The sequence below is a fragment of the Amphibalanus amphitrite genome, unplaced genomic scaffold (genome assembly GCF_019059575.1).
Source record: "Amphibalanus amphitrite isolate SeventyFive unplaced genomic scaffold, NRLGWU_Aamphi_draft 000544F_arrow, whole genome shotgun sequence".
Lineage (NCBI taxonomy): Eukaryota > Metazoa > Arthropoda > Thecostraca > Balanomorpha > Balanidae > Amphibalanus > Amphibalanus amphitrite.
In genome coordinates, this window is record NW_024882038.1 from 170,398 (window position 1) to 196,941 (window position 26,544).

Genomic DNA, 26,544 nt, shown 5'->3' on the forward strand with positions numbered 1-26,544 from the left:
TGAGAAGAGGTATTGACAATGGTGATGTTGGTTTTAACCAGAATAGAGTAGCTGCCAGAGGTCCAATCTATTGATCGCTGCCGCCCGCAATTTATCTTTCTTATAACTACATACACCACTTTGAACAAAATAGCATATTGATTTACTATCACATTTGTTCAGCTAATTTTAGGTAAAATCAGCTGTTGGTGATCGAGTGACCTGTGTCCCGTGATCTGTTCGACAATAGACTATGTCCATCGTCTATCCACAGTCCACCGTCCACCAACGTCTCTCCCCCGAACACATCTTCTCCAAAATCAGCCCGTCAGCCATATTTTCGTGGAGCCGATTCTATCTGAGTTCGACCGTCTCCAAATGACAGTACGCGCGGGTCGCTGGTCGCTAGACCAGAACGATTCAAGGTGCATAGCTATGCCAGATGTCACCAAATGAAAGGTCACGCAGTGACTGGTCTGATCTTCGGTCGGTGATGGGACGGTGACTGATGAGGGGTCAGGGATGAGCGGTGATGGCTGTTTTGTCGAAAAGATCTCGAGAGATGGGAGATCGTGGAATGATGCGTGAGATATGCGGTTGATGCTGGGACAGAGTACTGTAGGAAATGTGGCAGTGCGCTTTCTTGCAAGAACAATTCCTTTACTATAGTGATGGACCTGTGTTCTAATGCATTTATGAGATATTGTTTTAAACATTTAGCTATAAACTGAAAAGAGAGTAGACGGGAGCTTCAGATACGATATAGATACCTTATTGTTCATGCATCGCTTTCCGTCAAACAGCCGAGATATACGTGTATGTAGACTAGACATTATGCAACCCTTTGCTACTAACTATAGCAACCCTTACATTCGATTCCGGACTGGTGCGATACCGTTGGTCTTCACCAAGGTCAGGTCAGTGACCCGTATCTAACCACTGACAGCATGACACTGCCTGATTGATGAAACTGACACGAGTCTAACTGATCACCGTCCAGCCGCCTTGAGCGGGGATGGGCTCAATCTGTCCATCACCACACATTGGCTGTCAACTCGAGACGGATATCGCTGGTAATCGCTCCTCCAGACGACATCGTATCTCCTCCTGAAGTGATCAAATTTGGGCAGGCGTCTGCCGATTTGGCGCTGCACTGGGAGATTGGTCATCTCGGGAGGAACAATGACGTCATGGGGGTCGATGCTCGGCTATGTCTGACGTCATATGTATGAGGTCAACACTGGGTGTGAGATCACGTGACGTCTTAATATAGTATTAGGTAGGCGTTTGGTGTTAATCTAAAACCACAACTAATGCGCTGCATTCAACCTTTATCACACCTATTCACATCACATTTATTCGAGCTAACTTCGTCTGCTTTTGCACGAATGCTGCTCTTGAACGCTCATGAAAGGCTGAAAGGCTCATGTTGCTCTTGAAGCCAACTAAAGCTATTCAAGCTGCGATAACGTTGCTACCTATAACTTCCCTTACCTGTCACTTCTCGACGAACTCTGACGTCACTCACCGATATGAGGTCATTCGCCGGCCGTATGTGACGTCAGCAAATCTCCAACGCTGGAATCGGACGTCAGTCAGAACATCTCTCCATAGACGGGAATGTGTAGCTGTATGGAGATAAATGTGGCTTTGCGAACCGTGACAGGTCCTTCAATAGCGCAGCTGACGGGCCTAGCTGCTCCGTTCAGCCGGGGTCAAACGGGTCTCCGAAACATGGTGGTTTTGTGCGTAATGTGGAAAGAAAGGATTTGGGTGATGGTGTTGAAGACAAGACGAAATTCATTCCGTTATACCAACGGTATTTTCTGTAAGTGGGATGTGTTAGAATCCCATTGACATCATTGAGACACATCTCTTCAGGTAGTCTTTCGAGAAGTGTTACTTGATTCCCATGTTCCTCCTCCCCTTCCAACGAGCTGGGTGCGTACCCTCTGACCCCTTCCTCGTGCCTTCTCTTCTCATTCCCCACACCACACGATCCTGTCCAGCCGTCCATCTCAAAAGGAGGTGCCGAGAGATACCGGTATCCCCCATTCTAAAGTCACCTATCCGGCCCGGCGATTGTCCGTCTTGATAAGGCGTCGGCTGCATATCGGTAGTGAGTTCCGCTCTGTCGAATCTGCTCAGCAGGGGGAGCATAGAGGTGTGTCAACAGGTGTCTGTGTCGTGTTTTGGCGGTGTCAGTCTGTGTCAGTGTTGTGTTTCGGTTGTGCCATTGCTTGGTCAGTGCCGTGTTTTGGCCATGTTATTGCTGTGTCAGTGTCAATCAGTATTGCGTCATTGTCAATGTTATGCAGTGGCAATGCATTGCAGCATCGTTTCAGTGTCGTGCAAATACCGTCCACGTGTCTGTGTCATGTATTCAATTCCGTGTCGGCAATGCTATGTAGTTGGGCAATGCGTCTCACGGCAGGAAATGAGATCACGATACACACGACGGGGTGCAAATGAAGTCACTTTGCTTCACAAGACTTCGTGATGCCTACAATAAATATACATTAGACCAGTAGCTTTGGCGTTCCGGCTTCATCTTTTCCACAAGTCAATTTCACCACCATCAAATGCCTCACCTAAAATATTTCAGTCCCTGAATAATTGACAGGTGTCTTTTAGCATACACAAATCAGACACAGATCTAGCTGTGATAGGAACCATTCCGCTCCACGATAACCTGTCTAACTACTAATCAGCTGAAGAAAACCACCCGGCTCCTTCAGATTCTGGTGATGCTTGTCGCGGCGCGTTGTCGTGTCATTTTTAACGCCCCAGTGAACTGAGACTGACCTAAAACGTCTCGCAGTCTGTTGGGCAGTGGCTACGTTTGTTCATTTACTTAGCCGTCAATGAGATGTCTTTAGATATTCGTCTTACGCTTAGGTGATTTAGATAAATTGATGGCTGCTTACTGTGTTACTAGGGTACTATTAAACAAATCAAATGTATTTAGTTTAGACAGCTATTGGGGCAACCATTTTGTACAGAGACTGTCCTAGCCTATCAGAGAAAGTCTAAACAGCTTTTCAAATGCCACTACTTCTCCACGTGGTGTGGCTCAGTTGACAGATAAGTCAAGTCCGATAGTTGGGTCAGGAGGCAGTTGGATAAACTGACAGCTGGGTCGTCCGACGGTTGCGTCTGGTGGTAGCTGGGCCGGCTGACAATGCATCCAACAGTTGGGTCGGTGGCTGCTGGCCCAATCGACAGTTGGCTTCACTGTCGTCTGCCTTAGTCGACAGTTGGCTCGGCTGTTGTGTCTACCATACCGTGACGAAGGGTAACAAAACTGTTCTGCCGGCCTACCGTGACAGAACCGTGACTCGGTATCGTGTCTATCTTTTGGTTGAGACTGCGTCTCGACAGCTGGTCGGCACACTGACATATTTTCTGCCGGCCGAGATCGGGTGAGAAAACGGAACTTCTTCGCGTGAAGAGATGAAGTGTTTCTGTGGATAGCTGTTCACTGACGCAAATATGAGGTTCTTATTGCTGCTGATAAAACAAAACACTAATTAATTTGCTTTTTATTTTCTGCAGTATACCGTCGGAAAGTCACCAATTCAAGGCCCCAAATACAACCAATCCTTTTCTACAAACTCCATCAAGTCCAGCTACTGTAAATTGCTGGTGATCGCTGGTAACATTGCAAAAATGGCAAAAAATGGCACGCTCAGCATGCTGCCGAAACAGCTCGTGACTTACAAAATATCCGTACTTCCGCTTCAATTTGCACCCTATCTCCCGTGACCACCTCCTACGTCGATGAGTTTCGTCGCTCTTGATTGCATCACGTCCTATCTTGTCTCCTTTGGTGTAACGGAAAACTAAAGGCTTTTCGTGTTAGCAGTGGGGGCGTCAAAAAGGAGCGATTGTGAATCGTGACACGATGTCGTGACTCGTGAGGCGTTGTCGTGATGTCGCATGCCGTGCTATGATGTTCAAGTGTTGCCTAGACTCTGCTCCATGATGGAGCGGATGGAACGAGAAAAAGAATGGTATGCGTTGCGTCATTGTGCACTACACAAAAACTGACGTAGTGAAGTTGGCAAGCAGCAAACCATGTCGATTTAAACTTTTATCAAATTATGAAGGATTTGCTGCATTGTATTTACCATAGTTATACCATACCAGGGCCCAATCTTACCAAATGCCGTGAATGCGCATTCACGGCATTTGGTAACATTCAGAACTATTCCGCATTCACTTATTCATTCGTTCAGGCAACATTCATAATCATTCACGCTATCAAAATCATTGGACAAGATTAGCTGGATGTAAATAAGAAGGATATCTTTGATATCAGTGCCGTAAACTCCGGCCAGTGCTGCCAAATCCTATTCACGGCATTGGTAAGATTGGGCCCAGGTGTACAGAGGTCTATGGTTATACCTATCTCAGATTGCAAAGAGCCAACTAACATCTGATCTGATACCACGGTATCTCCGTATAGTGAACTGAAACTCGACCCTGGCTACATCTTATTCAACTTCTTGCACCTTTTCACGGCTGGGGAAGCCTGTAACTGTTGTAACTGTTTTCGGGACATCTTTGAACAGAGGTAACTCAATAGCATAATTACGCCAGTCTCGCTAGAACCCTCAGGTTCACCCCAAGGCTATCCCTGGGGCGAGTTACTGCGGTCTCAGAGCTAACGCAGATCTGCAAGCGAGCCCAAATGTCACGCATGCCTGCCGCTTCTGACGGGACGGGAGTTTGAAGCTCGTGGGTCAGGACTATTGACGGTCACGGGAAATGAGCACGTGCCACGCCTCATTGACCTTATGACGGTTCTGACAGGCTGTGAACCCGGGCCGTGGAAATACCTCGCGAATCTGGTGTTTGTAAAATTCGGGGTGATTGTTATATTTGCTGAAGCGTGCTGTTTTTACACATTTAGCCTAATTAGTTCTTTTAAATCAGGGAGTTCATGCATGATTTTAGTAATACGGGAGCGTTTATTTGTAATATGAATAGATTAAAAGGGTACTTAAAGTTGATTATCAAGTGCAGAATGTTCCACCATTCACTACGCATGGGTAACTTGACGAAATTGAGCCTCACGCTAGCGAGCAGATAGCGGGCCATATTTTGGTCTTTGGAAAATCCAAGCGATTCAAACTTGTAATTATTACTCATCTCGTGGGCCACCTAGCTATACGCGTCAAGCGCTATTCAAATGAACGCAAGAGTCCTCCTCAGTCATCTGTAAGGCCAGGTCGGTGATCAGGTTACCAGAAAAGTCATATCGCCATACGTTTTCAATGAATTATGTAGCATGATAATGTTTCAGAAATAAAAAAATGACCAACGCACTAAATATCAAAAGCTCATTCAATTACAGAATAGTAAAAGGATCGCTCTTCCAACGCTAATATGACCTCCCTTCCCGCTTGACTGAGCCCATGAAGCGAGTCACATGTCTCCGCTGCAATCCATACAACCAGTGTCCTGCTAATCGTTTATGCAGTCTGCCGGTAACCCTGGCTTAGTCATCGCCAAGGCATGGGGCTGGAACGGCTAACCGTCCAACACAACGGGCGGGGTTTGAACAGCAGGTAAAGAGAAGCTCCGTAACCGTAATTGTGAATAGCCTTAGCAGGTCGAAATTTTACATATGACAATCGATAAGCTGCTCGATCATAATTTCAAATTAGCCTTAGTCGTCTTAACTGGGGCTACAGTCGGCTTGTGATAACCTATATGTGCATTGTGCAATAAAATAAAGCTAGATAACATAGTTACTTGAAAATATGACACATCTTTCCTTTCCCTTTCAAACTCGAGACCACATAGTCGAGAATTCTGAGCCGAAGTTGACGAAACAAAGATGGATGTGCACTTAGCTGGTGGACGTACTATCTGAACCTCTGAGCTCACCGCAACAAAAACTGTTATCCGTCTACGGGTCCGCTGTCTCGCACACCACAAAAACTGCAGAGCGCTGCCGTGGCCGTCCGCAGTGTCGTGTCCGTTCGAGACAACAGCGTCGCTACTGCTAAGCGAACCACACGCTCCGCTAACCTTTGCATGACGGGGTTCTACGCGGTGGATGATACATTAACGTTTTATCATTTTATGAGCGGCGCGGGGCATAGGCGGCGGAACGGGGAGGGCACCGGGGCACCGTGCCCCCTTTGATTTTGGCATTTTAACATTAGCCCTATGGGCGTTGCATGGAAAGAATGGGACCAAAAGTCGGCAGTGCCCTCCCTTAATTGAAGGTGTTCCGCCGCTACTGGCGCGGGGGTAGTCGTGTTTGGAGGCTTCCATTCATTTGAAACATGATCATCGGTGACTTTTTGTAACTACTGGCGACCCTGGCGACTTTTGTCCGCTCCGTCCGCTCATGGGCAAGTTTTTCGGCCAGACGGTGACTTTTTCGTCTCTAGATCGCGTGCTTTTGTGCCTCGTGCCGCCGCATGCTGCGTAATGTTCTTTGTGCGACGTCAAGTAGCTTACAGCAGATCTCTTTATGGATCAGAGCGGGACAGAGCTCTTGGCGCAGGGGGATTTGGAGGGATTTGTCTCCGCACGGCCCAGCCGGTGAGGATTTAATGTCCGCTGGAATGCGGGCGGCCACATTTAGCTCCTACGTGTAATGGCGTGCGTGTCTGTGGCAGGGGCCGCACAGAAGCCAGGTAACGTGAGTGAGCGGAGGGGACCGTGTCCAGTCGTGAGGGCACGTTAAACGTTCGGACAAAATTCTGCCATACAACTGGAATTGCGCGATCGGGTGGTGGGGTCAGAGTCAGCACAACAAGCTATGCTTAGTGCGGGCTCTGATTCCTCAAATCCGCCCATTCAGCCATTCGGACTAAATTTATAAAAAAAAAATGACAGGACACGAGACAGTGGCCGCAACTGGCAGTCGAGTTGAACGCACGGCAAACATATAAGTTTGTGAAGTGTTTGTAAGCATACGCCATCTCGAATATTCAAACGCATTTTTCATGCATTGTATGAAGTTGACGTGTGTAGTAAATGTAGGTATGGCTTTGAAAACAGTATCAGTACTGCCATTGCATTAGCTTTGTAAGTCAAAGACTGTATTTCCGACCATTTCTTGGAAGAGTGAATCACAGTATTCCCCTTCTCAGTAAACTGATATCTTTATACCATTAATCTATGTCGCATGGCCACATGACACTGAGTTTTATGTCCACTTACATTTTATGTTTATCACCATTCAACAGTCCCCTTTAGTCGGCTTTACCATCTACAGCGATGACATGCACATCACTTCCGAAAATAGGCGCGATATCACCCATGACACTACATAACCACATTCACAGCCACATGGCTCGGCGCTTTGACCCGGCGGGACCGGCTGCCTTTCGAGAGCTGACGGCCTCACTGAGCTATCTTCATCAGTATTCATGTGTCCGTGCGGGTGGGTAGACATTCTTTGGACAGTTTTCTGCCGCGATGGGCCGCCAGGGGTCATCAGCAATGTCCGCGGAAGGTCAAGTAGGTGAACCAGACGCTGGGTGTGGATCGGAAACTTGGCTCGCGGGCCGAGGTTTCTGTGTGTAGGCTAGGGATGACGAACGCAGATGTTTTCTCGTGCAAAAGCAAGTGTTGGTCCGAAGCCGAATCGTCAAGGAGCTCATGAAACATCTATTGAGCAAGTTCTCAGAACGTCTCCTATATGATTTTCAATTTTGGTTATTGCATGTAGTCACTGGTAGAGGAAACCGTTGAAATAAAAAGTATCTGCATATGTAAAGCGTCCATGGCAGCTCACAGCAGTTCGATTTCCTTCCATGGCGTAATTGAATTTAATAGCCCCCAAACTATTCGCCAGCAGCAGCAAAGGGAGAAAACGTTCCACAGTTTCAGCCTATGCTCGAACGTTGTGTCCCATTAGAAACCTCCAGCACTCTCACTTTGTAGCATCTACAGCTGACGCTTGATTCGCTCTCAGATTGCAACTAAATGCGCTTGCAATGCGCTTGCAATTGTTTCAAGCACGCGACAGCCGTGAAGACACGTTATGGAGACATAAACATTTTTGACACGGGGTCACGAGTGTTCCCGCTATGCAGATTAGAAACAAAACTGTGGGACATGCATGGGGTGCAGGAGATTGTTATCATTTGTGAGTCATTCATATACCTATTGCGAAACGAGCTATATGAATGGCTGGACCTCTGCATAAAAGGAACGAAAGCGTTGTAGGTATCTGTGGTAAATACCTATCTGCAGATATCAGACTTGCAGATATTCGTGGAGTGAACGACAGTGGCATGCTAAACGAAGTGTTGAAGCTTCTGTTCTCATGGAAATTGGATTAATAATTCATTTTCTTCTTGCCGCGTGGGTGCACCCGAACCACTGAGGCGTCTTCTATTTCCCACACGCCCAGCACAGCCTTCATTTCTGAAGCATTTCGCCGAGTATTCCGTGATTCATCACGGTTCACAAACAATTAGTTCCACCACCAGTCTTAAACTACCGTCCGTGTTAATCCCTGGCGTGGGAGTGACGGCCCAGCCCGCGCCCATTCTTATCCAGTCCCATTGTAAGGACGGCCGTCACGGCCTTTGTGAGTGGCACCGTCACAGAGCCGAGGCGCGGCAGGCCATTCATTAGTCTCAGCCCCGGCACGCCGCCTCGGCGCGTGAAAAATGGGGGCGTGGGCCCTCAGATGACGTCAGTCATTAGAGAGCAGAGGTGCTGTGTTTAGATCGGGAAGGGTAAGGTGTAAGGAAGTCAAAGTTGGCGTTTGGCTTGCAATGAATGTTGCCTAACTACTGGTATAAAAGAAAAAATGTGGATTTTTTCGGCTACTCGAGGGCAGCGCTTTTCGAGGAGCGCTGTGGCCCGAAGGTTTGGACTTTGAATTGTGAAAAACGCCCGCCCGCCGGAAAACGCAAACACCGCAAAACGCGCAAAACGCACGCCCGAAACGCCAACGCAAACGTCGCAAAAAATAAACAAACGCCCGCCCGCCGCAAACCGCAAATAAAAAACGCAAAAACGCCGCAAAACAATAAAACCGCCCGCCAACCGCAAACAAATTTAACACCGCAAACGACGCAAAAAAAGAAGAAAACCGGCCGCATCGCCCGCCCGCCCGCCCGCCCGCCGCCAAAGACAAACACCGCAAAAAACACAAAACGCCCGCCCGCCGCAAAACGTAAACACCGCAAAACGTGTAAAACGCACGCCCGAAAAGCCAACGCAAACGGCAAAAAATCACCCGACCGCCGCAAACCACACAAAAAAAACGCCGAAACGCCGAAAAAAATAAAACCGCCCGCACCGCACCGACGCTAACTGCTAACCGAAAACGACTAAAAGTCGCCCGCCAGCCGCCAAACGCAAACACCGCAAATAAGCGCCCGGCCGCAGCAAGATAATAATTTATCAGCGGCTGGCATACCGCTAGGCTGGTCATTTTCACAAATCAAAAAGATATCTGCAAAAATCTCCTAGATGAAAGCGCCCGATTAAAAAACGGATGGCACGTGCGTGTTCCTCGCCCCCAACTTCCTTCAGGTCAATCGTCATTTGGGTCAGCTAACGCATTGACGTATCTGCAAAAATCTCCTAGATGAAAGCGCCCGAGTAAAAAACGGATGGCACGTGCGTGTTCCTCGCCCCCAACTTCCTTCAGGTCAGTCGTCATTTGGGTCATCTAACGCATTGACGACCGGCTGGGTGGAATGAACATTGCGCCAAGAAACGTAAGTAGGGGAGAGTGGGGCAAAGCGGCCACCCTAACGTTTCTAACGATGCCGACGCTTGATTTTTAAACTTGGAAAGATTCTTTCTATACCAATGTGATCCCTATTAAATTGTCTTTTATTCCAACTGCGTTTCATTTCCAAAGGCGTTCACATATGGGAGATATTGACAAAACTTTAAACCTATAGCATATTGGCCACTTTGCCCCATCCCTGAGGCAAAGCGGCCACTGGCGACTTCTCAAGTCCCGATATGAGAAACAGAATAGTTGCCTCATGCACGACTAGGGTATTTGATGGTGACAAGGTTTAAGGGAAGATGGATGTTTACTTTGTTATCTTCCCACCTATTGCTAAACAAAGAAAGAATTTTCTTGGAAAAACATTTAATTGCATAATTTGGTAACTCATGTAACCGAAAAGTGGCCAAGATGAATGCATGACGACACATTTGAATATAAATGATGTTTTTATCCAGATGGAAACAACTTATGGCCAATTGGGGGCTGGCCACTTTGCCCCGGCCGCTTTGCCCCGCGCATACCGTCCGAGACAAAAATATTCCAGCTCAGCTATTAGTGGGGTAAAAAGCATTAAAATTGGTAGAAGGCATGTACGATAACCACGCAATGCATGGACAAAAACGCTTATAAAAATTCCAAACGGTTATGGAATAAAATAACATTTAAAAATTGTAGACATAATTGGTAACCTGGCAAGAAATGCTTTTCCGTGTTTCACAGAACAATGGCGATGGGCCTGAAACTCCGGTCTGGCTCATTCGAACGACCGCAAAGAGAAGTATAATTGGAAATCATAAATTGGAACTGACGCCAGCTGTGGAGGGCTAAAACGATGGATGGCCGCTTTGCCCCGGGTGGCCGCTTTGCCCCACTCTCCCCTATATTGTCAAAAAGAATCCCCAGAGTGGTGGATCCCAAAAGTTTGAAACTACCACTTTGGCCCACTGGACGACACCTTAAACAGTTGCCGACCGGATGACACCCATTGTTTGGTCACCCACGCCATAGTATGCATCATGGGTGCGCCGAAATGACCAAAAGTCCCAATTTCCGGTGTGCAGGGTCATTTTCAACGGCACGTGGCACGTGGTTCTGGACTTTTCCGGCCACTTTGCGACATACCCATGGGTAGTGCACCGAATGGTGGTTGATCTGCATGTAAGAAAATGGGGGGTCGTTTGGATCGTTTTCGAGCAATCTGCCGTGGAACGCATTTTTTCATTTTCCCCATTGGCTTAACACGGGAATTTTTAAAGTCACGTGGCACGTGCACCAGATGGTCCGCGGAGGGGAGACCCATACCAGAACGTAGATCACCTGGCCCACTAGAAATCCTGAAAAAATCAGAATATTTGGACCAGCCGTTTTCAAGAGCATCAAGTTGTACTGATCTCAGGCAGCTTTTGCCAAATTGTCAGGGAACTCAGATTTGTTTTTCAATAGAAAAACACAATTCTAAAGAATAGTGTTTTAACTATTGACAACAAACCTTCGGTTATTTCAATAGAAAAACACAATTCTAAAGAATAGTGTTTTAACTATTGACAACAAACCTTCGGTTATTATGATGTGAGAAGTTCCGTGCTAGAAAAAGGTGCACAGATAGTCAGTGAAAGTTGTGACAGAAAGCGGCATGTGTTTTGGTTAGTTCAAATTGACTTAGATAATTAAATCGACGAAGGAACACCACTTATCTGTACATATAATTAAAAACGAATAGTAAAGGGTGAAAAGGTCAGACGAAACACACGCAGCTGCCGAGTTCCACAGCAGCATGTGGGGTGGTGCAGCTGCTATAACCCACAGCTGCTGGTGGTCTTCAGCAGTATTTCAACGATCCACAACCCACATTGTATTTCCACAATCCACATAGCTGACGTCCCTCCAGTCGCTGAAAGTCTCACATTCATAGCGACAGCTGATCACTTGATCAGTTGTGAAGGAGTATAATGAGAACAGGAGAGACAGATCAGATGATTATCTAACGGATACCAAGAGTTGTTCAGAGCGCACCCGAGGGTCCGGAGAATGTCCTTGATTTCTCCAGGATTCCAAATGTTTTCTCACTTGACATTGGGCATGCTTTGGTAGCGTTGTGATTAGCATAGATCAAGGACAATCTAGATGTTCAGTGTCTTTTTTAGCTTGATATCATTCATCCAACCATTCTTAAAGTTGCGAGGATTGTTTTGGCTTCGTAAGATAATTGAAAAACCTCAGTACCATAGTATCAATAAATATTTCAAAAATGAACCAAGGATATACCGAGTTTTCTTTACCTTTCTGCATCTTTATTGTCATACTGCTTTACGGGTGGCGCCAGGTGTGCACCACGCTTAGCGTGTAAAACCATGCTTCCATTGCCACGCCTTTGCAACATTTATAGTACCACCACGTCTATCCCAAGCCACGTCAAACACCACACGACTGTCAAGCACCTACTGCACTACGTCTGTGCCTCCCAGCCGCCTTCCTTCAGCCTTCCCTGCACCCCGTCACGCTCAGAAACACGGACACCTCCCGGTCACTGACACCGGATCAACCCGGACTCAATCCGCAGTTGTCAGCCGATGACAGCTATTTACACCTGTGACGGGTACTGGCCATCAGTCACCACCAGCTGACACCTGTCAATTACGGGACCACACGACTGCACAGTGGCCCTTTTTCAGAATTAGCACGCATTAATTCCCACGTTACCTGAAAGTGGTGCTGAGACATCACCACGTGATCAAGGACGTATTCCCTGCCAATGCAAAGAGAAGAAAAGAAACGAACTGCCAAAGGAGATTCGGCCCAACAGCGACAGGCCGCTCGGCCCAAGATTTGGCGCACGTTCGCACGGCTCGCCCGCCGGCCCAGGCCGCTCCGAACGCAAATGTGGCAAGCCCGCCAGCCGACTGCGCTGCACTGACCGCCAGGACGCCCCAGGGCGTCACGTGACCGCATCTACAGCTGTTGCCAGCCGCCGTTAGTCGGCCCCGGCCGGGCATCAACTAAGGTCAGCGCGACGCGAACAATACAAACACATAGGCGCTTTTAACGTTAGATCTTAAGCCGACCACGGGACTTGTGCGGCTTGGACATCAAACGCGACAAGAAATCGGACAGTTTTTCTTGGGCACAGCGTTATGCCTACATGACATTTCAATTAGCACATCTTATGGCAAAAGTCCAGCCACATTTAGGCGCACACCAGGTGACATCAGCTTCGAGCCAGGTCAATGAGCTTAGTCGTATCGAACAGGAGGGGCATTCCACGTCAAATCAAACACCGAAATCCGTCATCCCCTTCGATTTTTCTGAAAATTTGTAGGCAGACTGGGCATGGTTCAAAACTGAGTTACGTATAATATTTTCGAAATTTGATAACGTATCGCTGAGATATAGGTCATCGAATATAGCGAAAAATGCCACACATCAATTTTTTAAATGGCTATAACTCTGGTTCCTTTTCTGGTATCAAAATGATATTAACAGGGTCTTATAGGCAATTGATAAGGCTTTGATTTTTAATTATAAAATTAAATTGAAGTGACCTTGAAATGCATTTGAACTTGAATTAAAACATAAAAATTTAAATAGCAAAAAACACGTCACCTTCGATTTGGGTAATTTTTACATATTATGTCCGTCACAATGTTCCTAACCATCTGTGAAAAAATTGGAGTGGGCCATTCATAACTTTCGCGGCAAACGCCGTTTTCATGCATCAACATCACGCAACCGCGCGTGACCTTGAAAGACAGAGTCAAGACATGCTTGCTTGTGTACACTTTCTGAAATGAATGATTGCTGATTAGTGATATCCCAAACTCTGCGAAAATGGAAATGCATAGTCATCGTAGTCAAGCATTCACGTTCCATAGTAAAAGTGTCTCAGGCAAACGGTATTTTGCGGTGAATTTTGAGCCGTGTGGAAATGCATCATGAAGTAAATTCAACGAAAACATTATCACGCAACGATATCTTCACGTCTTTTTATCTTCACTATACGAAAGAACATACATTTTTTTAGTATGTGTGAGGAATTTCTAGTTAATCCAATAATAAATATGGCAGTTAGAGGCCTGCTAAGAGTAACATGTCGCCGGCTGAGGCGGGCTCGGCCGATGCGGGAAACGCAGCAATCATAATTTTGTGTTTACACGTTCATATTTCAATTGTTTACCAACCGATTTTCAAAATTCTTTCACCATAAGATTGCCTGTACATTTTTTGGTCTTCTCGCAAAATTTGACGCGAATCGAACGTAATCAGCGGTATAAGGGACAGGGAGCGCGATGTAAAGACGGAACCGTTCCGTTCCGTCCCGGCACAGTCTACAATTCAGGCGGCGCGTAGCGGTCGGCGCCGGCTGCCGAGTCGCCGCGTCGCTGCGGCGACAGGATGTTCACTTTACACCGCTATTACTAGAACAGTTGTGAACCGATTTTCTTATTGCTTGCACGCTGAGATGTCCAATTCAATTCTTGACAGGTAGCCATAATTAATTTCGCATTAATCTTATAAGATATTGGCGAAAAACAGGAGGGGTGGGCGAAATTCGCTCTTCCCCCTCCACTGCGCGTGCTAACATACGTTTGCATATGTGCAATTTTCTTCAAAACTTATGAATGGCCCACTCTAATTTTTTCACAGGTTGTTAAGAATATGGTAGGCAATAAAATATATGAAAATGAGCCAAATCGAAGGTGACGTGTTTTTTGCTATTTCAATATTTGTGCTTAAGAACAGATTTAAGCAAATTTCAAGGTCAAATATTTAATTAGGTGCAATTCTAAACAAATGCTTAAGAAATAACCTAAACAGTAAGGTTTATTTCATTCAAATCAAACAAGTACAACCAAAGTTATGGTCGTTCAAAAATATAAAGATGCAACATTTTGTAAAAATTTGATGCCCTATATTTAGAAGACCTGTGGTCAGAATGTGCAAAAAACATCAATGTAATGTCCGGGGCCACACAGGAACTCGCTCACAAATTTATAATGAAATCGCTGATGGTAAGGTGCAAAACAGCCGATTTTTGTTCGATTTGACGTGGAATGCCCCAGGAGCCACAGCCGCTCGCGGACTGAACTGGCTCACGTTATCCACCGTAGAAGCAAAATGGCGCAAAATGGCGCGATGCCCTTTGGTGGACATGGTCAGAAGAGATCGGCGATTCGAACGATGCATTATACGACATGTTCCAGAGTGTTCTACTTAACATAAAGCTTCATATGTATGCCGCCATCTCCAGTTAATAATTGTCCTGTTATTGTTTTCACAATATCCGGCAAAAGTGGTCTATTTAAGTTTATGCAATGAAAATAGTGGTTTCTAGGGCTTCTACGTAAACTCAGCTTCACAGCCATGCCACTAATTTTTAATATTTTCTCATCGGAAGTCTTACAAATTGATGTTTAATCTCACCCTACTTTTTAGGGTCCGCCGGTGGTGTCCGCGCGCCTCTCGACAAACTTCGATTTCGCGGTCAGTTTTACCAAAAATAATTATTTTTTAGGAGGTAAAAATGGCACCATCGGATAGTTTGGAATGTTTTGCACACGATTAGACTGCTTTTTACTCAAAAGAAGAGAAAAAATATTTTGAATTTATGCGCGCTAATTCTGAAAAAGGGCCACTGTGGACTGGTGGACCGCCCTGTGGTAGCGCACGGGGCTGCCGCGAGGCAGTGTGTGTGCCACACACACTGTGGCGAGGGAGGTGTTTTTAGACAAATTTTAGCCCAGTTTGTGTGAATCTCATGATGGACTGAAGTTAAGAGAACACTGATTTTATTTGCGTGTGTGTGACAGAGGCAAAACGTTTGGAGCATTTACGAAATTTTATCGTGAATCGTCAGTGGATTTTGATGAAAATGCTTAGGCATTTTTCAATATTACTTAATGAATTATCGCAGTTTTGTAGCTATTGTTGTTGATTGTGCTGGAAATATCTGATTTTACTTTTTCATGGCGGAGAACGGCTAAAGCTATGTCATTGGATGATGCAATATAATGACTAAAACATGAATGCAAATTTCTCTCATTCCCAGAATAGTGTACTTGCATATTGCGGGCCTCCCAGCATTCAGCAGGTTTGATTGATGATGCATTTGACTCACTACTGACTGCTCAGCAAATAAACGTCAGTCATTATTATGCTAATAGGGCTCGTCAGACATTGAGCGCCCATTTCGGTCACTAGTTTTATCACCACTTATCTGCAGTTGATGGCGCAGCTTAGCTCATCGCTCACCAGGCGTTTCTGACTCATAGCGAACATTACCACATCGTATTGCATCAAACTGTTTGTTCCTAACACTTAGAAGGCTGCTAGATCCTTGTAGACTGTTAGACCCTGACCCGCACACAACAGCGGTATTTTTACTTTGGCAATCTACACCACGATGTTTTGCCGGGCTGTAATTACTTGCATATCCGCCCTGCTAGGGAGGGATGTCTCGCCCAGTCACTTCCCTGTGAAATCAGAGTGATGTGATCCCTACCGACCCGCGCCGTGCGGCTGATATCGGACGGCTTTTCGGCTGACTTGCGGCCATGAAAGGAAGCCAGCACTGATGGTAACAGACACATGAGAGGGGCGGAGAGCAGGTCTCGTGGGAACGGGGGCAAGGGCGGTGTCAGGGACGTCGCTAGAGGCGATAGCAGTAACGATTTTGTGGCTCTATTTTGCTCTCTATGGGTTGGCGATTTTCATTGATCTCGTGTTACGTGTGTCAGGCGCGGATACAAGGGGGGGGGCCATGGGGGCCATGGCCCCCCCTTGGCCGATTTTTTTCAAAAATAAAATAAAAAGTTAAAAAGTTAAAAAGCTGAAAAAGGGGCCTCCTGAAAAAAAAGTGGCCGAAATCCGATGAGTTTTTTTTTTAACCTACCCACTTAGTTATTTCTTAGAAGACTAGCTGAGAAGACTTCTTTGTTAGAAGATTGGTAAAGCTTTTCATAACTTGGAGGTCTCTTATACTCACAGAGATGACCACTTTTACAGGGCCTCCTAACCTGCACAGAGGGCCTCCAAGCCTGCACAGATGTTGAGATGTTGCCTGAACAGCTAGATAAGCTCAATAGACGCAGTTTTTTTTGGGGGGGGGGGCCCAACAAGTGGGAAGATGGGGCCTCCAACAGGTGGGATTATGGGGGGGGCCTCCTGGTTTCTAATGACCCCTCCCTTGGAGATTTTCTGGATCCGCCCCTGACGTGTGTGCCTTTGACATGCGATATGCGAGAGCACGGGAAGTAATAAAAATTCAGGGTATCACTTTACAGAAACTTTGCGTCAGGGAAGTGTCGATCAACCCTCTGACAGTAATGTACTCCGCTCTCTAGCATCGAGTTTTTGTGATCCACTCACGATAAAACAATAAACTCCATATCTAACAGTCCATACCTCAGTTGCAATGCCACATTCTGACGAACTCATCAAGCAAAAACGGCTATTTCAAGGCTGGTAATGGGGATAATTCTAGTCCCAGGGGCCAGGTAACATAGCCAGGGTAAGGGTGACAAGACAAATACGTGGAGAGTGAATGGGTGACGGTTTCGTCTCAGCTGCGTCACCTTACCTGACGGTGACCGATCGTCCCAGATAATAGGCGGAGTCAGGAATAGATCGTGGTCGGACGGTCTAAATGTAAATATAAGCTGACATACTTGATGTTAACTGCCGCACTGATAATTTGATTATTTTCTCGAAAAGCGAATCGAGTTGGTGATGTGTTTGGGCAATGCAACCCTGGATTCAATACTTGTCAATCAACGCCCTGCGCTTTTTGTTTTCTTCTTTCCTCTAGCAATATTGGACAGAGGTATTATAATTGCTTCTTTCTCCACTGCAATTCATAAGTATGGTATAATATATTGAACATTTATCTCATCTGCCGCACTTTCCTTCCTTCCTTTTACATTCCTTTTACATTCCTTCCTTTTACATTCCGTCTACGCATAAAACTGTATTGGTGTTGCTGCGAACACCGTGTGTAATGCCTGAAACAGACTCTTTCCGCAGTCAGGAAATCGCATGCGAGAGCCTATTCAAATACATGGAAGCACGCTCGCATCAATCGCACGCACCTCCCGCAAGCGATTAATGCGAGAAGAATTATAATGTATTTGAATAGGCTCTCGCATGCGATTTCCTGAACGCGGAAAGAGTCTGTTTCAGCCTTAAGTGCATCCCCGCCTTGCAGTTACGTCTGTCAGTTACTTTAGCAGTCCCTTCCGCTGCTGTCCGCCTCAGCGGCATCCCCAGTCCAAAACACCCTCCTCAAATGGCTAATGCGTGTCGCCACCATCCAAACCACCAACCAATCACACCGCCCATCAAACCGCTGTACCACTTTGCCTCCGTTACAAACATCACACTCCGCCCGGGCCGGGACTGTTTTACAAACATTCCCTCCTTTGGTAGGGAGCTTTGCCGGCGTCGGCATCTGCGTCAATGTTCGCTTACAAAGCTATCATTGGCACTCATCAGGAGACACTCTTGTTCATCATGATGACACTCCCGCATTGTTATGTAGTGGTGGAAGATGATGCTTCAGGGACCAGTGCAGTGAACAGTGATACCTGTGGCTGTGCTGCGAGGGAGCAATGACCTGCACGTGTACACGTGCAGAACAGAGGCGTGTTCAGAGGAGAGAAGATGGGATAGAGACTCTGACGGAAGGTGACTGGATGCTGTAGTGGACACTGGAGGTGACTGGATAAAAAGTTTAGTAGAGCGCCTTGGAATGAAAGAGATTGTTAAGACCTCAGAATCATTGTCCTGTAAGATTTTGCTCAGGACTCAGCGATTTTCATCAGTGTTCAAAAGTAATTATTTTAGTAGTGACGTCATGATATTCTCATGGCATGCCTAATTTCGGATCAACGCTAACTTTATTTTTCGTAAGCTCTGAAGAGAAGCGAGTCGGTAGGTTCATGCTGATCAATCCTTGGGCAATATTTTGTCATTATCATCCCTGACAGCGCCCATTATAAGCACCTACCTCGTGAAGAGCCCTGTTCACAAACCTCCAGTCGCACCCCACCCACTCTCCACGCTAACTCCGCCTCTGCACAGGGGCGACAAATGCGCCGCAAGAGCCTGTTTTAATCGTCGCCGGCGTTAAATGATCTTATTACGGGCGGTGACTGGCATTTGGTGAGGCTCACGGCACCCACCCAGTCTGCTGGGGTGTGAGCTGCGGCATCTGGGGACCTGCACCGAGGGGCGGCGACCACCAGGGAGGGAGATATTCATTGCAGTGGGGGGGGGAGGGTAGGGAGGTCATGGGAGGGTGCAGGAAGTCGGAGACTGATTATCGTGGTTCACGAGGCGGCAAGGTGGCGTGAATACTCTGTTGTCCGAAGATGATACCTATTGCTCGAAATAATTGAACTATAAGCTTCCAAGCTGAGATTGCCTTACTGAAAAGGCAAATACTTGAAGGGCTTTTGGCTGCCGTCAAAAATGCAGAATGGAGGATAAAGTGAAAAGCTATTTTCTGTTTTCTCTTTTCTCTTTCAAACGCTCTTTGCTTTAGCCTAGTCTGAATTGCATCCGTTTTTAGAGTTATGATCCTTACCAGTCACCCGCTTCTTAGGCGAATGATGACTAGCTCTGTTGCATTATACTATTCATACTATTTGTGTAACATATATATATTTCTGGTGTAGGATTGTTTGGTTGTGATTGCGGCAAAGCAAACGAATCATAACATAATTCACTGCAGCAACTTACAGGCTATTATTCTGCAATGATGCTTGTCATACCACAATCTGGCTACTACTGCAACTATCATAATGCAATTTGTCTCGACACGAATAACACGAAACTGTGTCATGTAGCATGCTTCTTCAACAATGGTATTAGCATGCTAAACAGCGTCATTCCAAGTAGCTGGTCTGGGCGGTCGTTTCCAATCCTCGGACCTCACAACAGTTGATTCTTCCTCAGCTGAGGCCTAGCTCCATCCTGGGCTAAACCCTTGGAAATTCCGCCGCCAACACTGGATTGTTGTGACCGACTAAGTCATTTGTGGACGGATTAGATTTGACGCTGCGGCTCGCTGCCGCTGTGGTGTCGCTGTGGGGCCCGCAGTGTCACCCACGGAGTTTGCCGGGTGAAGGACCTCTGCTGTGACCCAGCACGAGGCCCAGGCAATGAGATAACACCGGTGTCTCGACCGGGTGGGTTGGCATCAGGTTTGTAGCCATCGGAGCGGTGCAAGGGGAGATTCTAGTTTGGAGAGACACATGTCATGTTGCACCGCTGATGTCTTAATATTATGATTTGGTTTATTTATTTATTGTTTGCTTGTGCTGAAGCCTTTGTGTTTCATGAGATGATGGTTTGTTGCTCGTTGTAAGCTGTTAAAGGGAAGAATGCTATGATGCATATGATCATTGAGTGGCACACAATCATGTATCACTTTATGTAATACAGATGTGAATTGAATCTCCCAAAGACCACAGTTGCCTGTCCAAGCCGAGCTTTCAACGAACGTTATGAAGCATAGGCGGCGAAACGGGGGAGCACCGGGACACCGTGCATGCCCCCTTTGATTTTGCCATTTTAACATTAGCCCTATGGGCGTTGCATGGAACGAATGAGACCAAAAGTCGGTAGTGCCCCCCTCCCCCGTTAATTGGAGGTGTTCCGCCACCACTGTTATTAAGTAGAAGTCAGTAGTGACACAAAAGGTACGTTTTAATAGCAACATCAGGCAAATATCCTAAAACGTACTTTTCATACCCCATGCTGATGCGTTTTTTCGTGCATGGGCTTGAATTACATGTACCTATAGCAACTTGCTATAGTATAGGTCCATGCAGTACAAGCCCATGCACGAAAAAACGCATCAGCACGGGGGTCACATAGCGCACACATTCCAGTAGAGGTAAATCATCCCTGCTTAGTTATTGTGTCACCACTGCACGGACCATTGCCTGGTTCATGACCTTTAAGCGGTCGCTGTCCGGGGTCATTTAACTTATCCGGGGTCACACTTAAAAGCAACCGCCCGGACAAGCACCCGTCTTGCGGTGTTAAATTTACACATATTTCCAGGCTCAAGTCCTGAATCGGCTTCACGGCTGCAACGCACGGGTGTTTTTTATCAGATTTTTTTCTTTTTATAAGTTGTGCGGGTTGTTGGGCTGTACCGTTATCGCATAACGTATATCCGTCTGGCCCTGCCGCAGTGCTATTTTCGGGTCAGTTGACAACATTCTTGAGTGGCAGTCGGTGATTAGTTACAAGATGAGTTGGATCGTTTCCTGACATCCAGTTTTGGACGGGCTGTAGCCTGTAGGTTCAGTACAGGTCAAATCATGAGAGCTTGTTTTATTATGTCAGCATACAAGAATCATTCAATATTTCAAGTGGCAAACGGTTACTGGAGGCTGCTGATAGTGTGTAAACCTGGGTAGAATGATTTTAGAATGGCGCTGTTTATGCTTCTTTGCAGCTTTTTACGACTGTTCTTTATACTGCAAAACAACATTTTATAGGTGCTAGACACGACGAAAGTATTTGTCTCATGAATAAGCTGAATAAATATTCCTCATCTCACCAGCTGGTAACAATTTTCAAGTTCCCTCACATACACTGATTCACAAGAGCGAGACAAGAGCTGTTTATTTGAATCTCTCTTCGTATCTCGATCTACATCCAGCTCAGGTTTCACGGTGTATGCACCGACCGAGCGAACTCAGTGATAGTTTCGAGGTGACATGTTGCAAATCTCACGTGAGTTACGATCAATTGGGCTCAGTTTTACAGCTGCGTTTTACTGCAGTCGAAACTGCCTATAGAACCAAGCTATGCTATAATAGAACCAAGGCGCTAGAAACGGCAGCCTGCTGGGCTGAGAGGGTACAAGACGGTTCGGAAAAGGACTGCCAAAGAAGCCGATGTGTGACTTTTTAGACCGGCTAAAACGGATCTTACTGGAGTGTGGGACGCAGCTCTTGCAGCAGAAGTGCTGTTATGAGTAAAGGGCTTTGCAGAAGTGCTGTTATGAGTAAAGGGCTTTGCAGTATTCAATGCAGTATCAATGCAGACACACCAAGAGAACGTTTGACGAACAGCGAATAGTTGGTGATATGCTGCTGTTTTCCATCGCAGTCACCGGTATATGTACTGGTGTTATGTTTATACTGTCCAACTGTCCAATGCAGTCTCCACTGCTCGCGCGCTGCAGTCTCAACGTTCGGTATCGTGTTGTTTGTTCCGTACCTATTCTCGTATGGTTTTCTTTAACTTCGAAATATGCCTGAATTTAATGCTTCAATCGCACACAATCATCGCTGCTTCAGCTTACCTTTCGATTTAATTTATCAAAGTGTAAAAACGACGCACTTCTGTGAGACGTTGTAACGTAAAGCAATTGGCCATTTTATAAGCTTCGTAGACGGAGACCTCAATGTTCTTGGGAAATTTACTATCACCAGCTGTATAAATGCGTGTCCTGAATGGTTTTACGGTGCACTGTAATGCATGCTGCGCACGTGGTTGCGCTAAAGCCCAGCTGTTGGGATTTTTATTCGATGCCCTTCTTGACATTTTGCAATCGTGATTGACATCGGTCGCTACTTTCACATTTAATTGGTTTATTGCAGGCGAAAGACTCGTAAGTCTGGATCAAAACGACCACCTTGATTACAAGTGCCACACTTGAAGCACCTTGCTGCAAACCTCTTTACACTTTAGGGCGTGTTATCTCAGCTTAGCAAAAGGAACTGAAATAATTCCCGAACGGTACCCCATCTCAGCCTAATTGAGACAATGTTCTACCTTCAATCGAACTGGCACTACACCCAAATAAAACAGCAAGCATCGTTAACCCATTACTGCTAAGTGAACAATCGTGTCCATACACTCCCATCAACACTTCCACTAACCACTGTACACACATTTACCACCCAACTATGATAGATTATGGAGTCACGATCACGCCGTTAACGGCTCATGACGACGAAATCGAACACCATCGCGTTCAATCAGAGATGTCAGACGAAGATTTAAACGTAGGTGGGCAATCAAACGACGTACTAGGATTCACTCAGCTAGAACGGGTTGTCTGAAGGAGATATATTCTTAGCGACAGACATAGATAAATAGGCTGACAAGTGACAGGTAGCCGTAAAATGTAACGGTAAAATGGTGATAATTATTGGCGAGCTCCACGGGTGATGGCTGTTCTTGGAAGGGACAATTATATAAAAACGGCCGAATTTCGGATGTAAAAGTGGAAAATTTTACCTTGACCATCGTTTGTTTGTTTGTTGTTTTGTTTTGTTGGGTTAGGCCCTTTCGGTCGACAAGACCATTGCAGAGCCGGAAGGATGATAGGAATTAGGGGGAGACATTGGTCTGGGCAGGCACCCTAGTGAGTCGCCGGGGCTGAGCCCGTCCAGAAGACAGGCCATCCAGCCCCAAGGCACTCACTGCACCCGGCTACGGGGTGCGCTCCCTCAGGAGCAGCGGTGCCGCTCCAAGGGAGCAGCCCGCATGAGATAAAGTTGCCTGTCCAGCCCGGAGGGGGTTGCGGCGTGGAGGAGAAGGATTTCAGTATCCTGAGGATAGAAGCACGGATAGGTGACCATCGTTATTATCTCTCCCCCTATAGTCAATATCCCTCGGTCCTTATCTCTCCCTGACTTCTCCTCCTCTTTCTACCCGTCCTTTCTGTCTCTCGCTTTTTGTCTTTTTTGGCTCTTTCTTCGCATTCGCTTTAAACTTACTTATTTTTCAGCTATTATAATTTCGGCGACCAGTTTGCCAGAGCTCATGAATGGGCGGAGAAGACTTCAGCGAAGTTCGGTACCGCGCGCCACCTGTCGACCAACCACACACAGTGTTTTCACGTCCGGCCGCCAGGTGTCAGGTACGGTCCACGATCCGAGTCGAGATTCGGTGAGAGCTCCACCTGCTGATGACGGGGTCTGAGATCTGCGTTTGGTGGCTGAATGTGAAGCTATGCTCGCTCTCAATGTATGTAGATGTGGAGGCAGGTTTCGGACAGAATCTGCAAGTATCGTGAACACCGCCCTAGAAATGACATTCAGTACCTACACTCAGAATGATAGGGCACATGAACTTTTCTTTCATCACTGTTTTTTGTTCATTTCTGTCTCTTGGTCAGATTCCTGCAGTTTCAGTCCACCTCAGCACGCATCAGTTCTTTTCTTCCCCAGGACAAGCCCACTTGGCACCCGCATCCCCCTCACGCTTCCCTTTCCGTGCTGAATGTCACCTCACCTGACAACCAGTGGTGAGGAATGCCCTCTCTGGACTTCACCCTCCCTGGTGACCGTTTGAGCGACAGGGCGGGCTGTCCCATCGGGACATTTTCGTCCCACTGGGACGATCTCTGCCGCCGCTACTCACCGTCCCATCCATCCGTCAGTGATCATGCGGCAACAGATGCTACGTGGGAGCAAGGCCATCTATAGAAGGTACAGTCACTCCCCCGCCGACCAATCAGAGACAGATCCTGAGTGACGTCACCCCTGATGCTCGAAAGGGGTACTCCATTCCTTTACAACGTAAAAATGACTAACTTCATTTGAAGATTGTTGGTGACACTCTACACATATCGCTCAACCATTGATGTTATTGGAAAGTCCAACTAATTTTCTAGCGATAAAAAAGAGCAGCAATATGCTAAGAAATGGCCGGTTTTGAAGATATAGACGATTTAAAAACCCTCTGCAGTTGCAGGAAAGCAACGTAAAAACGCATCGAGCTTATATTTTTACTATGAATAAATCATTTTTCAGTAAGTTTTTAGATATGGTATCGATTTATCCAACAATTTTATTACAATATTTTTATTACTTAGAACTTTATTTCAAAATAATATTTTCAAAAATGGCAACTGTTGGCAAGTAGCTTTGAAGCGATTGTGGCGCGCCGCGCCATTATTGTCCTGAGGCCCCCATATGATGTCATCAAAAGTGGAGTGACATGGGCCTGCGTGGGAGCTTCTCATCCTCTTTATTTCGTTCGAATTTCGTTTAGTCACTTTCCTCGTGCAAACCGCGCCTTTATGACCGTCATTGAGACAAATTAGTCGCTGTCTGTGCCTTGCAGGCGGCAATGATTCAACTGGGAGTCTCTCTGCAGCCATTTCACTGTCACGATATCACACTCCGGCTGTGAGTTCTGTGAGTTGTGTGAGCAGAGTGAGCAGCGTGTGAGTTAGTGTGAGATGTGTGGGATATATGACAGGGTTCTGAGAACTGGCAATGAGTTGCTGAGGACGGGTGGTGGGTTTTATATGACACAGAGGTGGTATTGTGCGAGGTTTAGGCGGTGCCAGACGGTAAAGTATGTCTACTAATGTGCATACTTAGTTAATTGGACGCACAGTTTAGTGTCACGTAAATTTGTGGCGTTTAATTTCCATCCGCTTTAGATCCTACACCCGCGTAAAAGCGCTGAACATCGTCTCCGTGACTGAAGACACATCGCATTTTACTCCTATTTTTGACCATATTTGTACCTCCTCTAAAACGTATTGGCTTGATAGATCGATCGAAAGAAATAAGTTTTCCATCGTTCGATATTTTTGATATTTCTCTAACGCCGCAGTACTACCCACTTCGCGTATTCCCTGGTTTCCCCATTGAGCGTTCGTCTCCAATCTCTGCTCGTCAGTGGGACAGGCAGACAGTCCGGTCGGGTCAGCCCCCGGTGTGAGGGTCTGTTTGTCAGTCATAAACACAGCGGCACATTTCAGTCTTCAGAGACACGGGACGGGTGGGAGTACGGGGATCGGTGAACGGCCCAGGCGGGACCATGGGACTTAGAGAAGAGGAGAGCCATGTGGGATCATGACGCTCATAGACACCGTCAGCTCAGCCACTAAATACATACGGGGTTTGGAGAGCAGCCATGTGGGGCCATGGGGCGGCTCAAAGAAAGGCTCTGTGAGACAGTATGGCTTAAAGGGGAGCTTCGTAGAACCATGGAGGTCACAGAAGACCTCTGCGTTTTCATGATGCCAAAGAAAGTTAACTGTGTGAAACCATGGATGCTCTTAAGTTGCATGCTGCCGAGTGTTGGCCTAATCTCTAATTTGTTTACGACTTACTTTTTGCTAAACTAGGGTCAATAGATCGCTCAACTAGGTCAACCTGAAATAATGGGCCCTTCAGCCTTTCAACATCACTTTTTTTCGTTTGCCGTGTTCCTCCATCGTTTTAAACTCTCCGTCATGTTTACTCCACAAGTCGTGAGCACCGCCCGACCGCAAAGTTAGCTGCTCGGCGTTTAACTGTTATAAAACGTGCTTCAGACAGGAAGCAGTCGCGGGGCCGCACTAGCCCGACTTGGGTGGGAAGGTAGACATTACTGTGGAGACTTATGGCCCGGGTCTGTCATCAAGGAAGTTGGCTGATTGTTGACGAGACGTTGTCACGGTTTTTCGCCGAAACGCTTCCCTTTGACAGCGGTCTGGCTGTCTGCAAGATGTTGCCTTCCTTCTGTTTTTTACGTTACTTAGATGGATAGCAATTGTGTCTGATTTAATACAGGATGCATCAATAATATAACAAAAATCACAGACTTGCCATTTGTGGATGTTTATGAAAGATGGGTGTCTAATTCGAAGAACTCCGGGAGGATAGGCAGTCATGCATTATCTGCCTAGTTCCCAACTCCCACTCCACTCATTCTAATTTTTTTCGTTTCCCGCTGCTGAGGTTTTTTTTATATATTGTTATTAAATTATTTCTGTTCACTTACAAATCGAGGTGACATTATTTCCGTCACCACTGCTGGGACCACCCGTCGTTTTGCTCGATACAAACTATTAGGCCAATATCATCATACTG

The 26,544-nt window shown here is 46.5% G+C and overlaps 1 protein-coding gene across 1 annotated transcript in view; it reads left to right on the forward strand.

Annotated features, from left to right (window-relative positions):
• The window catches only part of LOC122393607, a 69,803-nt gene that overhangs the window by 12,210 nt on the left and 31,049 nt on the right, over positions 1-26,544 (forward strand). The gene's annotated exons all lie outside the window — the stretch shown is intronic.